Here is an 18,727-nt window from a genome sequence, read left to right as displayed (position 1 = left end):
CATGAGCTTATGTAACGAAATTGTGTTCTTATATGTACTGTAAAGTTCAAATTTGAATGACAATAAAAAGGAAGCCTAAGTCTAAGTCTAAGTCTAACTCTTACATGTATCATTACCTTTTTCTTGTTTTACAGTATGAGTAGACACATATATATATTGATGAGTACACTGCAAAAAATAGATGTCAAAGTAAGATAAAAAAAAAAGACTTGATTTTAGGAAAAAAAATACTAAAAACTAGTTAAATTAACTAACTGTATTGACGATAATTGTGCTTAATAAAACATCCTAAATTAAGATTTATATGGAGAAATTAGCAGGACTTTTTAAGGTGGAAACATTTATTTATTTATTTATTTTATTTAGAATTATTCGACTTGCAAGTCTTAGAGTAAGCATCTTAAAAATGTTGTAAAATCTTTAAACAAGATTTGATATGTGGGGAAAACCAACATATCTTATTTACATAGTTATTTTCAACATTTTTAAACTGGAATAGAACAAATATTATTAATGCTAAAAATAAGTGAACAGCTCTTAAAACTAGGGACATTTCTAGAAATGTATTGTTTTGGTATTTTAGCAAGTGGCTAATGATTTGATAGTGACTCATCTGTATGTATTTTGCAAGCATCATTTTGAGTTATGAGCCTCCCCATTGCTAGGTGTCAGAACGAACCCTGTAAGATCCTCCCAAAACATCCGATCTTACTCGCTAGCAATGTCTTATAGAGATTGACATTACTTTGTTTCCAAACATTGGAATGAATAAAATATAGCTATATGTTATATGTAGATAATTAAGTTGTATTTATAGATAAACATTTTTTTTAATATTACAGTAATATAAACAAGTAAAGTCAAAGTTTTCAATCGTCAAAATTCCCCAACAAACAATAATCAGGATATTGTACATTATTAAAATCATTTTAACACAAAAACAAATACAACAAATGCTAATGACAAAACATTTGTGATGATTTGTTGCCCGGATCATGTTTTGTTCTGTTAGTTTTACTATCTCAGTTCTGTTTTCAGCACCCCTGAGTTTGTGTTTTGGTTACTATGGGTGCTGATTAAATTCACTGGCCTCTGATTAGTGTTCGGGATGCTCACCTGCTCCTGGGCACTAATCAGAGAGCTGCATATTCCTGTTTTTCGCCACACACTGTCTGGCTGTCTTACTTGCATGCAACACGTTGATTACTTCTGGATTCCTGAGCTAAGCTTAGCCATTTGTTGTCTTGTTAGCTATTCCATTAGCTCCCCGTGCTATCGGCACGTTGTATTTTTGTTTTTCGAACGATTTATGGACAATAAGTCATTTTCTTACCTGCACACTGCATCCAGAGTTCCATCTGCATCTTGGGAGAACGACCCACGCATAAACATGCGACCGCATCGTAACAACATTGACTGATTAGTTATTATTATATATGTTTTGATCAGTGTTGCAAATAGATTAAAATGTATTTTGATTTGTAGTTAATCTAATTGATCTGTTTTAATCTCACCTAAAAATGCAGAGAAAAGCCCACAATTTGTGGTATTTTCATTTAAATTCATTACATTATCGTGGCATATCAAAACATAAATACTTATCCACAAAAGTGACTTCATGAAGTAATTTATTGTTTTTAACTGACTTAAACACATGCAGTCTTAGCCATTTAATACAAATACAACATCAGGTCAATATAAAATGTTGAAGTTAACACATTAAAAATACCCTAAAAAACATGTTTCTGAATAATACAATATCACTATATAAATAATGATGTATGAATTTGAATACAGCTCCAAGTCACAGTTTTTTTTAAATGCCGTGTTTGTTTACCAGTCTTACACTAAATTTTCAGCTATTGTTTGAATTGAATTGGAATTATTTTTAAATTGCCATGGTGACACAGTTGTAGGATGTTACCAAGCATTGATATTACTTGTTTTCGTCTTGGCAAAGGACCTTGTGTAGAGGTTGTCCCCCCTGAGGGTGAATTCTGCGGATGATATACGTGAGCGGTACGGTGTCCTTGTCTGCAACATATGCAGCCTATGCTGGTGGTTCGTATGGATGAGAAGTGACAGGGTCAAGAAGTGAGGAGGTGTCTGTCATATGAGGCTATGCCTTTGACCTCATGTTCCCATAATAAGGGGTAAGGACTCTGCTTTGTCACTCCTGGGTCAGGTGACGACACACTAGGCTTGGCAGGTGGATCATTTGCAGTCACTCACTGACCAACATATTGGGTACACAAATTGGGTAACCAATGTGATCCAAACAAGGATTCTCAAACTGTGGTACAGGTACCACTTGTGGTATGTGGGCTCTATCTCGTGGTATGCCAAAGATTCACTTAATAGTATAATGTAACAGTTGTATATGTATATGTACCGTATTTTTCGGAGTATAAGTCGCTCCGGAGTATAAGTCGCACCGGCCGAAAATGCACAATAAAGAAGGAAAAAAACATATATAAGTCGCACTGAAGTATAAGTCGCATTTATGTGGGAAATGTATTTGATAAAACCCAACACCAAGAATAGACATTTGAAAGGCAATTTAAAATAAATAAAGAATAGTGAACAACAGGCTGAATAAGTGTACGTTATATGAGGCATAAATAACCAACTGAGAACGTGCCTGGTATGTTAACGTAACATATTATGGTAAGAGTCATTCAAATAACTATAACATATAGAACATGCTATACATTTACCAAACAATCTGTCACTCCTAATCGCTAAATCCCATAAAATCTTACACGTCTAGTCTCTTACGTGAATGAACTAAATAATATTATTTGATATTTTATGGTAATGTGGTAATCATTTCACACATAAGTCGCTCCTGAGTATAAGTCGCACCCCCGGCCAAACTATGAAAAAAAACTGCGACTTATAGTCCGAAAAATACGGTGTATACAGTATATATATACAGGTATATATATATATATATATATATATATATATATATATATATATATATATATATATATATATATATATATATATATATACATACAGGTATATATATATATATATATATATATATATATATATATATATATATATATATACAGGTATATATATATATATATATATATACAGGTATATATATATATATATATATATATATATATATATATATATATATATATATATATATACAGGTATATATATATATATATATAAAAAAAATCTCCTGACGATTGAGGGTACCCCCCCTCATGAAACAGGCCTGTAGAGATGAAATAGTCTTGTGATTTTTTTCCCACACATACATATATATATATATATATATATATATATATATATATATATATATATATATATATATATATATATATAATATACAAATGCAGCTGAGATAGGCTCCAGCACCCCCCGTGACCCCGAAAGGGACAAGCAGTAGAAAATGGATGGATGGATGGATGGATGGATGGATGGATGGATGGACGGCGTGGCGCAGTTGGGAGAGTGGCTGTGCCAGCAACCTGAAGGTTCCTGGTTCAATCCCCACCTTCTACCAACCTCGTCACATCCGTTGTGTCCTTGAGCAAGACATTTCACCCTTGCTCCTGATGGGTTGTGGTTAGGGCATCAGTGTGTGAATGTGTGTGTGAATGGGTGAATGTGGAAAAAGTGTCAAAGCGCATTGAGTACCTTGAAGGTAGAAAAGTGCTATACAAGTATAACCCATTTACCATATATATATATATATATATATATATATATATATATATATATATATATATATATATATATATATATATATAATATACAAATGCAGCTGAGATAGGCTCCAGCACCCCCCGCGACCCCGAAAGGGACAAGCAGTAGAAAATGGATGGATGGATGGATGGATGGATGGATGGATGGACGGCGTGGCGCGGTTGGGAGAGTGGCTGTACCAGCAACCTGAAGGTTCCTGGTTCAATCCCCACCTTCTACCAACCTCGCCACATCCGTTGTGTCCTTGAGCAAGACATTTCACCCTTGCTCCTGATGGGTTGTGGTTAGGGCATCAGTGTGTGAATGTGTGTGTGAATGGGTGAATGTGGAAAAAGTGTCAAAGCGCATTGAGTACCTTGAAGGTAGAAAAGTGCTATACAAGTATAACCCATTTACCATATATATATACAGGTAAAAGCCAGTAAATTAGAATATTTTGAAAAACTTGATTTATTTCAGTAATTGCATTCAAAAGGTGTAATTTGTACATTATATTTATTCATTGCACACAGACTGATGCATTCAAATGTTTATTTCATTTAATTTTGATGATTTGAAGTGGCAACAAATGAAAATCCAAAATTCCGTGTGTCACAAAATTAGAATATTACTTAAGGCTAATACAAAAAAGGGATTTTTAGAAATGTTGGCCAACTGAAAAGTATGAAAATGAAAAATATGAGCATGTACAATACTCAATACTTGGTTGGAGCTCCTTTTGCCTCAATTACTGCGTTAATGCGGCGTGGCATGGAGTCGATGAGTTTCTGGCACTGCTCAGGTGTTATGAGAGCCCAGGTTGCTCTGATAGTGGCCTTCAACTCTTCTGCGTTTTTGGGTCTGGCATTCTGCATCTTCCTTTTCACAATACCCCACAGATGTTCTATGGGGCTTAGGTCAGGGGAGTTGGCGGGCCAATTTAGAACAGAAATACCATGGTCCGTAAACCAGGCACGGGTAGATTTTGCGCTGTGTGCAGGCGCCAAGTCCTGTTGGAACTTGAAATCTCCATCTCCATAGAGCAGGTCAGCAGCAGGAAGCATGAAGTGCTCTAAAACTTGCTGGTAGACGGCTGCGTTGACCCTGGATCTCAGGAAACAGAGTGGACCGACACCAGCAGATGACATGGCACCCCAAACCATCACCCCCAACCATGCAAATTTTGCATTTCCTTTGGAAATCGAGGTCCCAGAGTCTGGAGGAAGACAGGAGAGGCACAGGATCCACGTTGCCTGAAGTGTAGTGTAAAGTTTCCACCATCAGTGATGGTTTGGGGTGCCATGTCATCTGCTGGTGTCGGTCCACTCTGTTTCCTGAGATCCAGGGTCAACGCAGCCGTCTACCAGCAAGTTTTAGAGCACTTCATGCTTCCTGCTGCTGACCTGCTCTATGGAGATGGAGATTTCAAGTTGGCTCGGCTATCGAGTGGATAATTTACAATGGAAGAAGGTATTGTTTCTCCCGTCTGCTGCCAACCACAACAGGAGGAGCTGATTGCTTGCACCTGAGCTGATTGGAGAAGCGGCAGCCAATCCAGAGGGCACTTAAAGTCAGCTGACACATCATCTTTAAACACTTGAATTGCTACTGCGACATTCAGTGGACACATTTAGAACAGCAGTTACTTTCATTAAAATAATTGCAGCCAATTTTATACTTAATTCATCTTGCAGGCCGCGTGCCGGATTAAACTTGTTTCGGGCCTTGATAACCCTTGTGTAGAATGCAACATACGATGATCAATGGGAGTGTTTACATGTTAGAGGGAACTGATTCACAGTCACAATGTAGATATGTTAATCTCATTAAAAAAAAAAAAAAAAAACACGTATTCAAATTTTTTACATAACAAATCTTGGACACATTACCAGTTGCATGCTGCATGCAAAACACATGTTTCTACATATGTTTTAAAAAGCTAGTTTCAAACAAATTAGACAATTAGTTTTTTTTTAGTGCATGGAAACATGAGTGTGTGTATGTGGGGCGGTAATGTTGGATTTAGGGCAGGGGCCCTTCAGGAGTCTCATTCATTCATTCATTCATTAGTCCTCCTGCACGTAGAGCCAACCTGGGCAACCAGGTCTCTCCATGTGGGTCTATTGTGGGCAAAGAGTTGAGCTTGTGCCACAGTCACATTACAGGCTTTGGGTCCAGGGCTATTACATCCAGGCAGTGGGTGCGGGGGGCCACTTCAGGAGACAACTTCAGGAGCAAAGACTTACAGCGTGTGGAGCTGAGACGGCGTCCACAAAGTACATCCGTACATGACATGACAATCAACAATGTCCACACATAAAAAGACTTAAATGTTCTTGATTGCTAAAACAAAGCAGGTGCGGGAGAATAGTGCTCGAAGGAAGACATGAAACTGCTACAGGAAAATACCAAAAATACAGGAAAAGCCACCAAAATAGGAGTGCAAGACAATAACTAAAACACTATGCACAGGAGCATAACCAAAAAACTCAAAATAAGTCACGGCGTGATGCATACTTGCCAACCTTGAGACCTCCGATTTCGGGACGTGGTTGGAGCGGGGGCGTGGTTAAGAGGGGAGGAGTATATTTACAGCTAGAATTCACCAAGTCAAGTATTTCATATATATATATGTATATATATATATATATATATATATATATATATATATATATATATATATATAATAAATACTTGACCTTCAGTGAATTCTAGCCATATATATATATATATATATATATATATATATATATATATATATATATATATATATATATATATATATATATATATATATATATATATATACATATATATATATATAAATAAGAGAAATACTTGAAATTCAGTGTTCATTTATTTACACATATACACACACATAACACTCATCTACTCATTGTTGAGTTAAGGGTTGAATTGTCCATCCTTGTTCTATTCTCTGTCACTATTTTTCTAACCATGCTGAACACCCTCTCTGATGATGCATTCTGATTCGTCTCCTTGTTGTGTGCGCAGTTGTGCACTGCACTCTCTAAAAGCCGTAGATGTTATTGTCACATATGCATGTACAGTAGATGGCAGCATTGCCCTGTTTAAGAGTGTCACAACATTGCTGTTTAGGGCAGACGAACTGCTTTACGGTAGACGAAAACGTGACTGCTGTTGTTGTGTGTTGTTGCCGCGCTGGGAGGACGTTAATGATATTGCCTAACAGTAAACCCACATAAAAAACCAAGAACTCGCCCTCCATCATTCTACAGTTATAACGTCATTGGGCAGGCACGCTGTTTTATTGTGGGAAAGCGGACGTGAAAACAGGCTGTCGACACGTCACTCAGGTCCGCCTGAATTTCGGGAGATTTTCGGGAGAAAATTTGTCCCGGGAGGTTTTCGGGAGAGGCGCTGAATTTCGGGAGTCTCCCGGAAAATCCGGGAGGGTTGGCAAGTATGGCGTGATGTGACAGGTCGTGACAGTACACCTAGTTTGAGACAAGAGCTATAGTGATGCATGCTTGGTTATGGTTTGAATTCATATTAACGACTTTTTATTGTCTACTGAGTTTCATTTCTTAATGATTTCTGCTGGTGGTGTGCCTCCGGATTTTTTCAATGAAAAAAAATGCGCCTTGGCTCAAAAAAGTTTGAAAAACACTGCTCTAGTGGTTGTGGCCCTAAACAACCGCTTACAGTGTTTATGCCACCGGCTGGCCCCGGTATTAACTAGTGTAGGAATACCTAATTAATTGGCAGAACGAATGAATTCTGCAAGTTGTGTTTGTCTAATCCTCTCACTCAGGAGCCCAAAAGCCATATTTACCCCCCCACCCCCTCTCTTCTTACAACTAAGTCCTCTTAATAATTCTATGGACACAAATTAAAGCAGAGGCTGAAAAATGGAGGCATGCCAAACAGCCAAAAGTAGCATTAGTCATTGGGGTCATGCGTCACTGCGCAAAACACAATCGCTCCTACATCATTTTAACTGCCACCCAATGACAATTACAATTGAGACGGCAAGAAGTAGGACTGCAAGCTCCTTAATTTAACATCCAATTATTACAAGTTATCACCCCTTGATCAACGTGCCGAAACTCACAATCAATGTTGCGTGTCACTAAAAGAAGTGGGCCCAGTGAGAAGAGTGCCAGATAGCAAAAATGATTAGTTAGTGCAGTGTTTTTCGACCTTTTTTGAGCCAAGGCGCATTTATTTCATTGAAAAAATTCCGGAGGCACATCACCAGCAGAAATCATTAATAAATGAAACTCAGTAGACAATAAAAAGTCGTTGTCGCAATTGTTGGATATTAATTTAAACCAAACCAACCATGCATCACTATAGCTCTTGTCTTAAAGTCATACTCCCCAACCTTGAGACCTCCGATTTCGGGAGGTGGGGGGAGGGGGTGGGGTGGGCGCGGTCGGGGTTGGGGCGGGGGGCGTGGTTGGGGTGGGGGCGTGGTTAGGGGCGTGGTTAAGAGGGGAGGAGTATATTTACAGCGAGAATTCACCAAGTCAAGTATTTCATATATATATATATATATATATATATATATATATATATATATATATATATATATATATATATATATATAAGAAATACTTGACTTTCAGTGAATTCTAGCTATATATATATATATATATATAAATATATATATATATATATATATATATATATATATATATATATATATATATATATATAAGAAATACTTGACTTTCAGTGAATTCTAGCTATATATATATATATATATATATATATATATATATATATATATATATATATATATGAATATATATATATATATATATATATATATATATATATATATATATATATATATATATATATATATTTATTTTATTATATATATATGTATATATAAATAAAATAAATACTTGAATTTCAGTGTTCATTTATTTACACATATACACACACATAACACTCATCTACTCATTGTTGAGTTAATGGTTGAATTGTCCATCCTTGGGGGGGGGGGGGGGGGGGGGGCTAAGAGGGGAGGAGTATATTTACAGCTAGAATTCTCCAAGTCAAGTATTTCATATATATATATATATAAATATATATATAAATATATATATAAATATATATATATATATATATATATATATATATATATATATATATATATATATAAGAAATACTTGACTTTCAGTGAATTCTAGCTATAAATATATATGTATTTTATTTTATATATATATATATATATATATATATATATATATATATATATATATATATATATATATATTTATATATATATATTTATATATATATATATATATATATATATATATATATATATATATATATATATATATATATATATATATATATATATAAGAAATACTTGAATTTCAGTGTTCATTTATTTACACATATACTTATTGAGTTAAGGGTTGAATTGTCCAACCTTGTTCTATTCTCTGTCACTTTTTTTCTAACCATGCTGAACACCCTCTCTGATGATGCATTGCTGTGTGGCACGCACAAAAGTGCTTTCATCAAATGCACTAGCGGCAGTATTGTCCTGTTTAAGAGTGTCACAACATTGCTGTTTAGGGCAGACGAACTGCTTTACGGTAGACCAAAACGTGACTGCTGTTGTTGTGTGTTGTTACCGCGCTGGGAGGACGTTAATAAAACTGCCTAACAATAAACCCACATAAGGAACCAAGAACTCGCTCTCCATCATTCTACAGTTATAACGTCATTGGTCAGGCACACTGTTTATATTGTGGGAAAGCGGACTCAAGTCTGCATGGACCTGTGTCCGCCTGAATTTCGGGAGATTTTCGGGAGATAATTTGTTCCGGGAGGTTTTTGGGAGAGGCGCTGAATTTCGGGAGTCTCCCGGAAAATCCGGGAGGGTTGGCAAGTATGGGTTTAAGCATTAGACACCTTTTTACCTGCACACTGCCTCCCGCTGTCGTCTGCATATTGTGATATTCGACAAACTATCGTCGTCTCACACGACGTGTTCCCGACATCTACAAACCAATTAGCTACCAGCTTCCACCTACTGATATTGAGGAGAACAACATGGTTACTCTGCCGAGCTCTAGACAGCACCGACATTCAACAACGGCACATTATATATCATAATTACTGGTTTGCAACAAATATTTTTAACCCAAATAGGTGAAACTATATAATCTCCCACGGCACACCAGACTGTATCTCACGGCACACTAGTGTGCCACGGCACAGTGGTTGAAAACCACTGAGTTAGTGCATACTTTGTGTGTTTCCCGCCGGATCCGTGTGTGGCTACATCACCCTGCAAAGGTTAAACAGACTACAAGCTCATGATATGCAGCCTGTCATTTTGAAGGCGGCAAAGTCTTTCACATTTTCACATCCTCGGTAGATCAATTCACAACAGGCCTGCCACAGCATCCCGGCATCCGTACTATTGATTATCAGTGCCACAACAATAAACCAATATGACATGCAGGCAAGTTTGTCGCGCCACAGGAAAATTAGTCATAAAACCAACGCCATGGCCGATTAATTGCACTGTTTACAAGGTAGGGGAGCTGGGGATTATTTCTTCTGCTGAAAGGCTTTGGCACATGCATGTAGAGCTGCACCGCAATAAGGATGGTGACATATTATAGGAGGATCATCGTGACACTAACTACTGTAACAAATGAGGCAAATTAGAGCAATGAAGTAGATGATCCGACGGCAATAATCATAAAGATGGGGAAGAAGTGCAGGATCACCTCGGCTATTGTTTGACACAAAATATACGGGAAAGCCGCCAAACTCCACCAAAGTTTATCCTCTTGCATTAGGGATGTGACTTTGATAAGCCTCGGTGAATAGAAAGTAAAACCAATATGCCCGACTTTCTGTGGCAGAGCGTGGCATAGTAGAGCAAAATCCACTTAGTAATTAACTAAATCTGCATATCACCATTAGCCACCATTAGCATAGTGTGTTTACGTCGAAGACAACATCCTATTCAGCGTGATCAGAGGTTGGAGTCATAGAGGAATAATAAAAACAGGCCTTAAAGCTGCTAAATCCTAATTCAAATATATATGCTAATTAATCTGGATTAATATAGAATTTATGCAAATTTTGCATCTCTGCTTAGAGTTGTGTCTGTTCTTCTATTTTGCATTGATCATGTTAGCACAATCACTGCACTGAGATCAGTGAGATGATTTTGATTTTATACATTTTTATCATGCTTGATTTAATCAGCGTCCTTACCTATTTTTTCCCTTTCCCACGACTGATTGTGGCGCCGAAACTCTGCACTCTCACTGGCCAATTCTTTACCCGGTTCAATTGGACACTCAAAATAACCATCATTCTCGTTGAACCCTGGGCTTTATACCAGTGTTTCTTAACCATAGGGCCAGGGGCCATTGTTGGGCTGCTATCACCCCCTAGAGGGCCACCAAAAAAACATCTGTTTTTCAGCTGTGGTCCGTATAGGCTGCAGCGATACTCAGTTGTAATACACTTTCCCACCACTTGCGGCAGGAACTCAGTATCTCAAAAAAAAAAAACAGAAGAAGTCTGAACTTAAAGTCATAGAAGTGTCTTAATTGCAAAAATAATGACTAATGTGGTAAAACTGTATTTTCATTTGCACTTTAATGTAACACTACATAATTGTACAATTATTTTTTATCAGTTATTTTTGAGTCCCTTTTAATACAGTATATTTGGTTAGTACTAGAGATGTCCGAAAATATCGGACTGCCAATATTATCGGCAGATAAATACTTTAAAATGTAATATCGGAAATTATCGGTATCGGTTTCAAAATGATCAGCATCGGTTTCAAAAAGTAAAATTTATGACTTTTTAAAACGCCACTGTGTACACGGACGTAGGGAGAAGTACAGAGTGCCAATAAACCTTAAAGGCACGGCCTTTGCATGCCGGCCCAATCACATAATATCTACGGCTTTTCACACCCACACAATTGAATGCCCCCATACTTGGTCAACATGTCACACTGAGGGTGGCCGTATAAGCAACTTTAACACTGTTACAAATATGTTCCACACTGTGAACCTACACCAAACAAGAATGACAAACACATTTCGGGAGAACATCCACACCGTAACACAACATAAACACAACAGAACAAATACCCAGAACCCCTTGCAGCACTAACTCTTCCATTATACACCCTTCGCTCTCCCCTAACCACCCCCCGCCTTTACCCCGCCCACCTCAACCTCCTCATGCTCTCTCAGGGAGAGCATGTCCCAAATTCCAAGCTGCTGTTTTGAGGCATGTTAAAAAACATAATGCACTTTGTGACTTCAATAATAAATATGGCAGTGCCATATTGGCATGTTTTTCCATAACTTGAGTTGATTTATTTTGGAAAACCTTGTTACATTGTTTAATGCATCCAGCGGGGCATCACAATAAAATTAGGCATAATAATGTGTTAATTCCACGACTGTATATATCGGTATCGGTTGATATCGGAATCGATAATTAAGAGTTGGACAATATCGGCATATCGGATTTCGACAAAAAAGCCATTAACGGATTCCCGTTAGTACGCATTTTTCTAATAAGCCTAAGGTTTACAGTATGATATTTTTTTAGATTAACACTTGGTTTTATATAATTTGATAAGGTTGTACATTTTAAATAGGTTAGGTACAATTATTGAATATAATTTAAATCAAGAGTAAGATTCTTAATTCAGTGTTAATATTTAAGCGGGCCCCACGCCCCTCTGTCGTGGGAAATTTGGGCCCCGAGGTCAAAACGGTTAAGAACCCCTGCTATAAACAATGCTGTGGCCGATTTATGGATTTTTCTGGCTTCACAAGTTTTATATTCTACCAATAAATGTTGCTTGTCATATGAAATCAATCAAATTGCCGAACGGTTCACCATGGACTCACACAATCATTCAGCCAGCCATTTAGCACATTATGGACTCATCCTCGTTCATGGAGAAGAAACGAAAAAAATGCACAAGACACAGCCATACAGCCGAAGACGGTCAACCGGGCCATCGCAAAACCAAATAGTCGGAAATCCTCCACCTCTAGGGGGCCCCAAAAGGCCCAACCACTGCCCGCCGAAGAAGACTGAGGAGAAGAATGAAGACCGCGCTCAATGACTTCTCCGGTTTATGTCGTGCTACAGGCACTGTCTTGTTAAATTAGTGAAAGCACACAAGCGGCTGTGTAAATAGTTCATGTTTCAATGTGTACACCTGCACAGTTTACAGACTTAGGTGGGTGCGGCTTATATTTATCGCTCAGAAACTCTACACTGACTGTAGGTCAGTCCATTATAATCACCACGACCCACGCAAGATGCCGTCGAATCCTCGCCTTTTTTTATCCTTGGATCTTGAGCAATATTTGTCATTCGCTTCCTTTTGCCTGGCACAAATCTCCATAAAATAATACAAACGTGTAAAAGTCATTTTATTAACGCTTAATTTTATAGTGTCGGTCATAACTCCTCACATTTCTTTTCATCTGTAAAGTTATTTGCTCTATTAATTTAGCGGATGGCTCCAGTGAACATATTGTACTGTATGTTGCAAATCCACTGATCCATTTACACTTGTTGAGAAGATAAATGCCTCTCCCGTGTGCACATACATTACTTTATTGCCGCGTTCCAGCGCTTCCCCATGCTTTAATTTCCATATGGCTGAGACACTTAATTCCCTATTGGCAATAATGTGGTTCTTCCTCAGAAAAAATGAAAGATCAATATCCTCTCAGGCCTTTGAGTTGAGGAGGATACGGGGGGAAAAAAGGCCATCCACTTCAACCCTGTTGATATATGTCACTGGAATATGGTGCAGATGATAATGAAATAGTTGAAAATGTACAATTTATGTGTCAATGAGTTAGTTTCTATTAGGTTTCCTCTATATTCCCTACAGGCCACTGTCAAAGCTAAACTATTAGTGGCTTATGTGGGTAACATTAACCTTTCTACGCAGGCTTACCCATATATCATCACAGCACGAGTCTTGCTGACCCACACTTTTAAGTACTGCACCCATTCTAAGGATGGCAATTTCCAAGACCTTTTAAACATACACAGGGATGACCAGCGACAAAGTCCATCATCTGATGCATTTGGTGACAACCTTTTGAGTTACAATCATTTTTCTGTCTCCATGGGGCTTTTCTGTTCAAGATACATAAATTTTTTTCCCTATCCCCCTGTTGAGATGTCATTGTTTTTTTTTTTTATTAAGTTGGCTCTCAAGGTGTGGTAAGAGGCAGTACTTGCAGTAAATGTACACTTTGTTGGGCTGTAACATCATGCATGCCCAGATAGAGCGTTTAAGGGGAATTTACATCTGGGACGTCTTTGTTTTAAATTACAGTTTTCATTATCTCCATGTCAAAATGTATAATTATTAGGGCCATCAAAAATACCAAGATAACTCATCATCCTCATCTACAAACCCCGTTTCCATATGAGTTGGGAAATTGTGTTAGATGTAAATATAAACAGAATACAATGAATTGCAAATCATTTCAACCCATATTCAGTTGAATATGCTACAAAGACAACATATTTGATGTTCAAACTGATAAACATTTTTTTTTTTTTTGCAAATAATCATTAACTTTAGAATTTGATGCCAGTGACAAAGAAGTTGGGAACGGTGGCAATAAATACTGATAAAGTTGAGGAATGCTCATCAAACACTTATTTGGAACATCCCACAAGTGTGCAGGCTAATTGGGAACAGGTGGGTGCCATGATTGGGTATAAAAACAGCTTCCCAAAAAATGCTCAGTCTTTCACAAGAAAGGATGGGGCGAGGTACACACCCCTTTGTCCACAACTGCGTGAGCAAATAGTCAAACAGTTTAAGAACAACGTTTCTCAAAGTGCAATTGCAAGAAATTTAGGGATTTCAACATCTACGGTCCATAATATCATCAAAAGGTTCAGAGAATCTGGAGAAATCACTCCACGTAAGCGGCATTGCCGGAAACCAACATTGGATGTCCATGACATTTGATCCCTCAGATGGCGCTGTATCAAAAACCGACATCAATCTCTAAAGGATATCACCACATGGGTTAAGGAACACTTTAGAAAACCACTGTCACTAAATACAATTGGTCGCTACATCTGTAAGTGCAAGTTAAAGCTCTACTATGCAAAGCGAAAGCCATTTATCAACAACATCCAAAAACGCCGCCGGCTTCTCCGGGCCCGAGATCATCTAAGATGGACTCATGCAAAGTGGAAAAGTGTTCTGTGGTCTGACGAGTCCACATTTCAAATTGTTTTTGGAAATATTCGACATCGTGTCATCCGGACCAAAGGGGAAGCGAACCATCCAGACTGTTATCGATGCAAAGTTCAAAAGCCAGCATCTGTGATGGTATGGGGGTGCATTTGTGCCCAAGGCATGGGTAACTTACACATCTGTGAAGGCACCATTAATGCTGAAAGGTACATACAGGTTTTGGAACAACATATGCTGCCATCTAAGCGCCGTCTTTTTCATGGACGTCCCTGCTTATTTCAGCAAGACAATGCCAAGCCACATTCAGCACGTGTTACAACAGCGTGGCTTCGTAAAAAAAGAGTGCGGGTACTTTCCTGGCCTTTCTGCAGTCCAGACCTGTCTCCCATCGAAAATGTGTGGCGCATTATGAAGCGTAAAATATGACAACGGAGAACGACTGAAGCGCTACATAAAACAAGAATGGGAAATAATCCCACTTTCAAAGCTTCAACAATTAGTTTCCTCAGTTCCCAATCGTTTATTGAGTTACAGGAATGTACACATGATCCCATGTTTACATCTCATTGTGCAACATGTGAATATTTTAGTGGGAACTAAATGCAATATCTGAAAGGGGAACAAATTATTTCCAAAGCAAAAACCCCACCCAGACATACAATACTAGTACACAGCTCATGAAAAACAGTATTTTTTGTTATTGTCATTGTAAGTGGGCCAAAACACTTATATTAGAAAATAATCGCAGGGAAATTACTACTGCCATTTGATTATAATAATAAAACATTTAACTCGTTATTTAGTAAGGTTTAGGACGGGTGTTATTTGGGGGTATCCATAATCTGCTTTTTATTCACACAATGAGTCGGGTGTGTCTTCACCTCCGCGGCGAAGGCTCCGCCGAACCCCTGAGGCCGACTCACCGAACCCCTAGGGTTCGATCGAACCCAGGTTAAGAACCACTGGTCTACACACTGTGTCTGCTTGTAAGTACTCTGTGATTGTGCATTGGCGAACATGCTCGTCTGCATGACACGACGTGGGAGACCGGTACTTTTTAGAGGCGGTATAGTACCGAATATGATCTATTAGTATCGCGGTACTATACTAATACCAGTATACCGTACAACCCTATTTTGGGGGCGTAGCAAGTCGACCGGGGGAGATAACCAGGAAACATGTAGAAAAGAACAAGCTACCTAACAACACACTCATGTTTTGCTTTATTATGGGGACAGACAAACAAGTCCAAATAAGCAACGGCATGTTCAAAAACAACCCCCAAAAACACCTCGCAATGACGGTTAGCTCGAGTAAAGATGTGTACACTGTGAAGTCTTGCTGGGAGAAAACCTGTCCCAAAGTTTGTTTCTGCATTTCTTCCATGAACATGGTCTTTGTGCATGGCTGGAGAAAATGAAAAATACATCCATCCATTTACCAGTGGTCTAAACGTTTTGAGAAGTACCGACCTGCACTAACATTAAATACTAGTATTTGTTGTTGCCAATAAGGCTGCTTCTATACCACCCCTGTCCTCTGGACTTGGCTGGATATTTTTTTTTTTCACTTTTTGCTTTGTTTGCATCTCGTCATGCTATATAGTGTGTGTGGCCGCTTTTTGTGCACTTCCCAGCTGCACCTTGTTTTTGTTATTAAATACATGCTTACTTGCAAATTGCCGGCTCTCTCTGCATCCCAGGTCCGGCAAAACACCAACACTTTTCTAAGGGGTTTTATGTTTTAAGATTTTAAACTGAGTCATACACTATATTGCCAAAAGTATTTGGCCACCCATCCAAATGATGAGAATCAGGTGTCCTAATCACTTGGCCCGGCCACAGGTGTATAAAATCAAGCACTTAGGCATTGAGACTGTTTCTACAAACATTTTTGAAAGAATGGGCCGCTCTCAGGAGCTCAGTGATTCCCAGCGCGGAACTGTCATAGGATGCCACCTGTGCAACAAATCCAGTCGTGAAATTTCCTCGCTCCTAAATATTCCAAAGTCAACTTTATTATAAGAAAATGGAAGAGTTTGGGAACAACAGCAACTCAGCCACGAAGTGGTAGATGTCAGGTTCAAACACTGATGACATCTATGAAACAGACGAGAAGCAAGGAATCATGCAGAGACAGAGTTAAATTTGGCTCAATTGAGGAGACACATTTTTTGGGCTGTATTCTAGTTACGGATCCAAACTACGTTCTTAAAGTCCAGCCCATGTGCTTCCTCCATATATTTGGGAGGTGCCTGGATACATCACTGAAGCTGTCGCTGAGGTAAGGGGGTAATCTCGACAGCTCCAGTTAGACACAATATATGATTATACAAAAATGCAAATGTGCTGACAGTCGTGATATCGCCCTGTCTCTTCTTTGTCTGCGTCACGGCGGTGTTCGGCCTTGGCAGTCAGCAGGCTGTTCCTGGACACAGAGACTGGCTTACAATCTTTTGGATTGCCAGCTTTGCACGGACAAAGAAAAATACAATTTCAGCACAATTGATAATAACTATACCAACGGGCCTTAAGCATTAAAGTTGTGTGATAATATATACATAATTATTCTAACAGTAGGCCACGTAAACTGACAGAGAGGGGTCCGCGGATGCTGAAGCGCTTAGCGCAAAGAGGTTGTCAGGAGTTGGGCTTGGCCCCTTAGTTCCAGCGAAAGGAACTTTGAATGCTCCAGGATACCAAAAATACTTTGGACAAATCCATGCCCCCAACCTTGTGGGAACAGTTTGGAGCGGGCCCCTTCCTCTTCCAATATGACCGTGTCATGTCTGTGTGATCATGTTTTGTTTTAGTCATGTTCGGTTTTGTTTTTGGACTTTTTGTGCACTTTTGTTTGTTTTGTCACCATAGCAACCATTAGTTTTCACCTGTCACGTCACGCACCTGTTTCACGTTTTGAGTCACGCACCTGTTTTCACTAATCATGTCTGTAGTATTTAAGTTCATTGTTTTCAGTTTGTCTGTCTGGCAAAATTGCATTTATGCTCTACACACTCTCCACACACCCTTATGACCCTTGCTGCTCTTTTTCATGCCGTTTTCTCGTCCAAGTAAGTTTTCTTTATTCATGCCATAGTTTGCAAGTTTTGTTTCATTGTTCATAGTTTCTGCCTTTGTGCAAGTTTTGTGTTTATAGTCAAGTTTTGTACTTCTGCTCTTGTGCGCGCCTTTTGTTTATTCTTTTTTTGAGTGTTGAAATTAAATATGTATTCACCTGCACGTCATGTCTGGTCCAAATCATTTGCACCTCGGGAGAACAAATCACGCCATAGTCCAAGTCTTGACAGACTGTGCACCAGTGCACAGAGCAAGGTCCATAAAGACATGGATGACAGAGTCTGGTGTGGATAAACTTGGCCTGCACAGAGTCCTGACCTGAACCCGATAGAACACCTTTGGGATGAATTAGATTGGACACTTAGAGTCAGGCCTTCTCGACCAACATCAGTGTGTGACCTCACCAGTGTTGGGACTAACGCGTTACAAAGTAACGCGTTACTGTAACGCCGTTACTATCGGCGGTAAATAGTAATCTAACGCGTTATTTTTTATATTCAGTAACTCAGTTACCGTTACTACATGATGTGTTACTGCGTTATTTTGCGTTATTTTTATGTAGTATCGGCTAGAAACTGAGAAGATCTGAGTGTTCAGCGCTGCGGAAGAGGCAACAAGAAAGAGGCGCGCCGCGCGCTGTCTGTGTGTACTTGTGTGTGTGTGTGTGTGTGTGTGTGTGTGTGTG

Source organism: Nerophis lumbriciformis, linkage group LG12, assembly GCF_033978685.3.
Source record: "Nerophis lumbriciformis linkage group LG12, RoL_Nlum_v2.1, whole genome shotgun sequence".
Lineage (NCBI taxonomy): Eukaryota > Metazoa > Chordata > Actinopteri > Syngnathiformes > Syngnathidae > Nerophis > Nerophis lumbriciformis.
Note: the sequence above shows the minus strand (reverse complement) of the source record.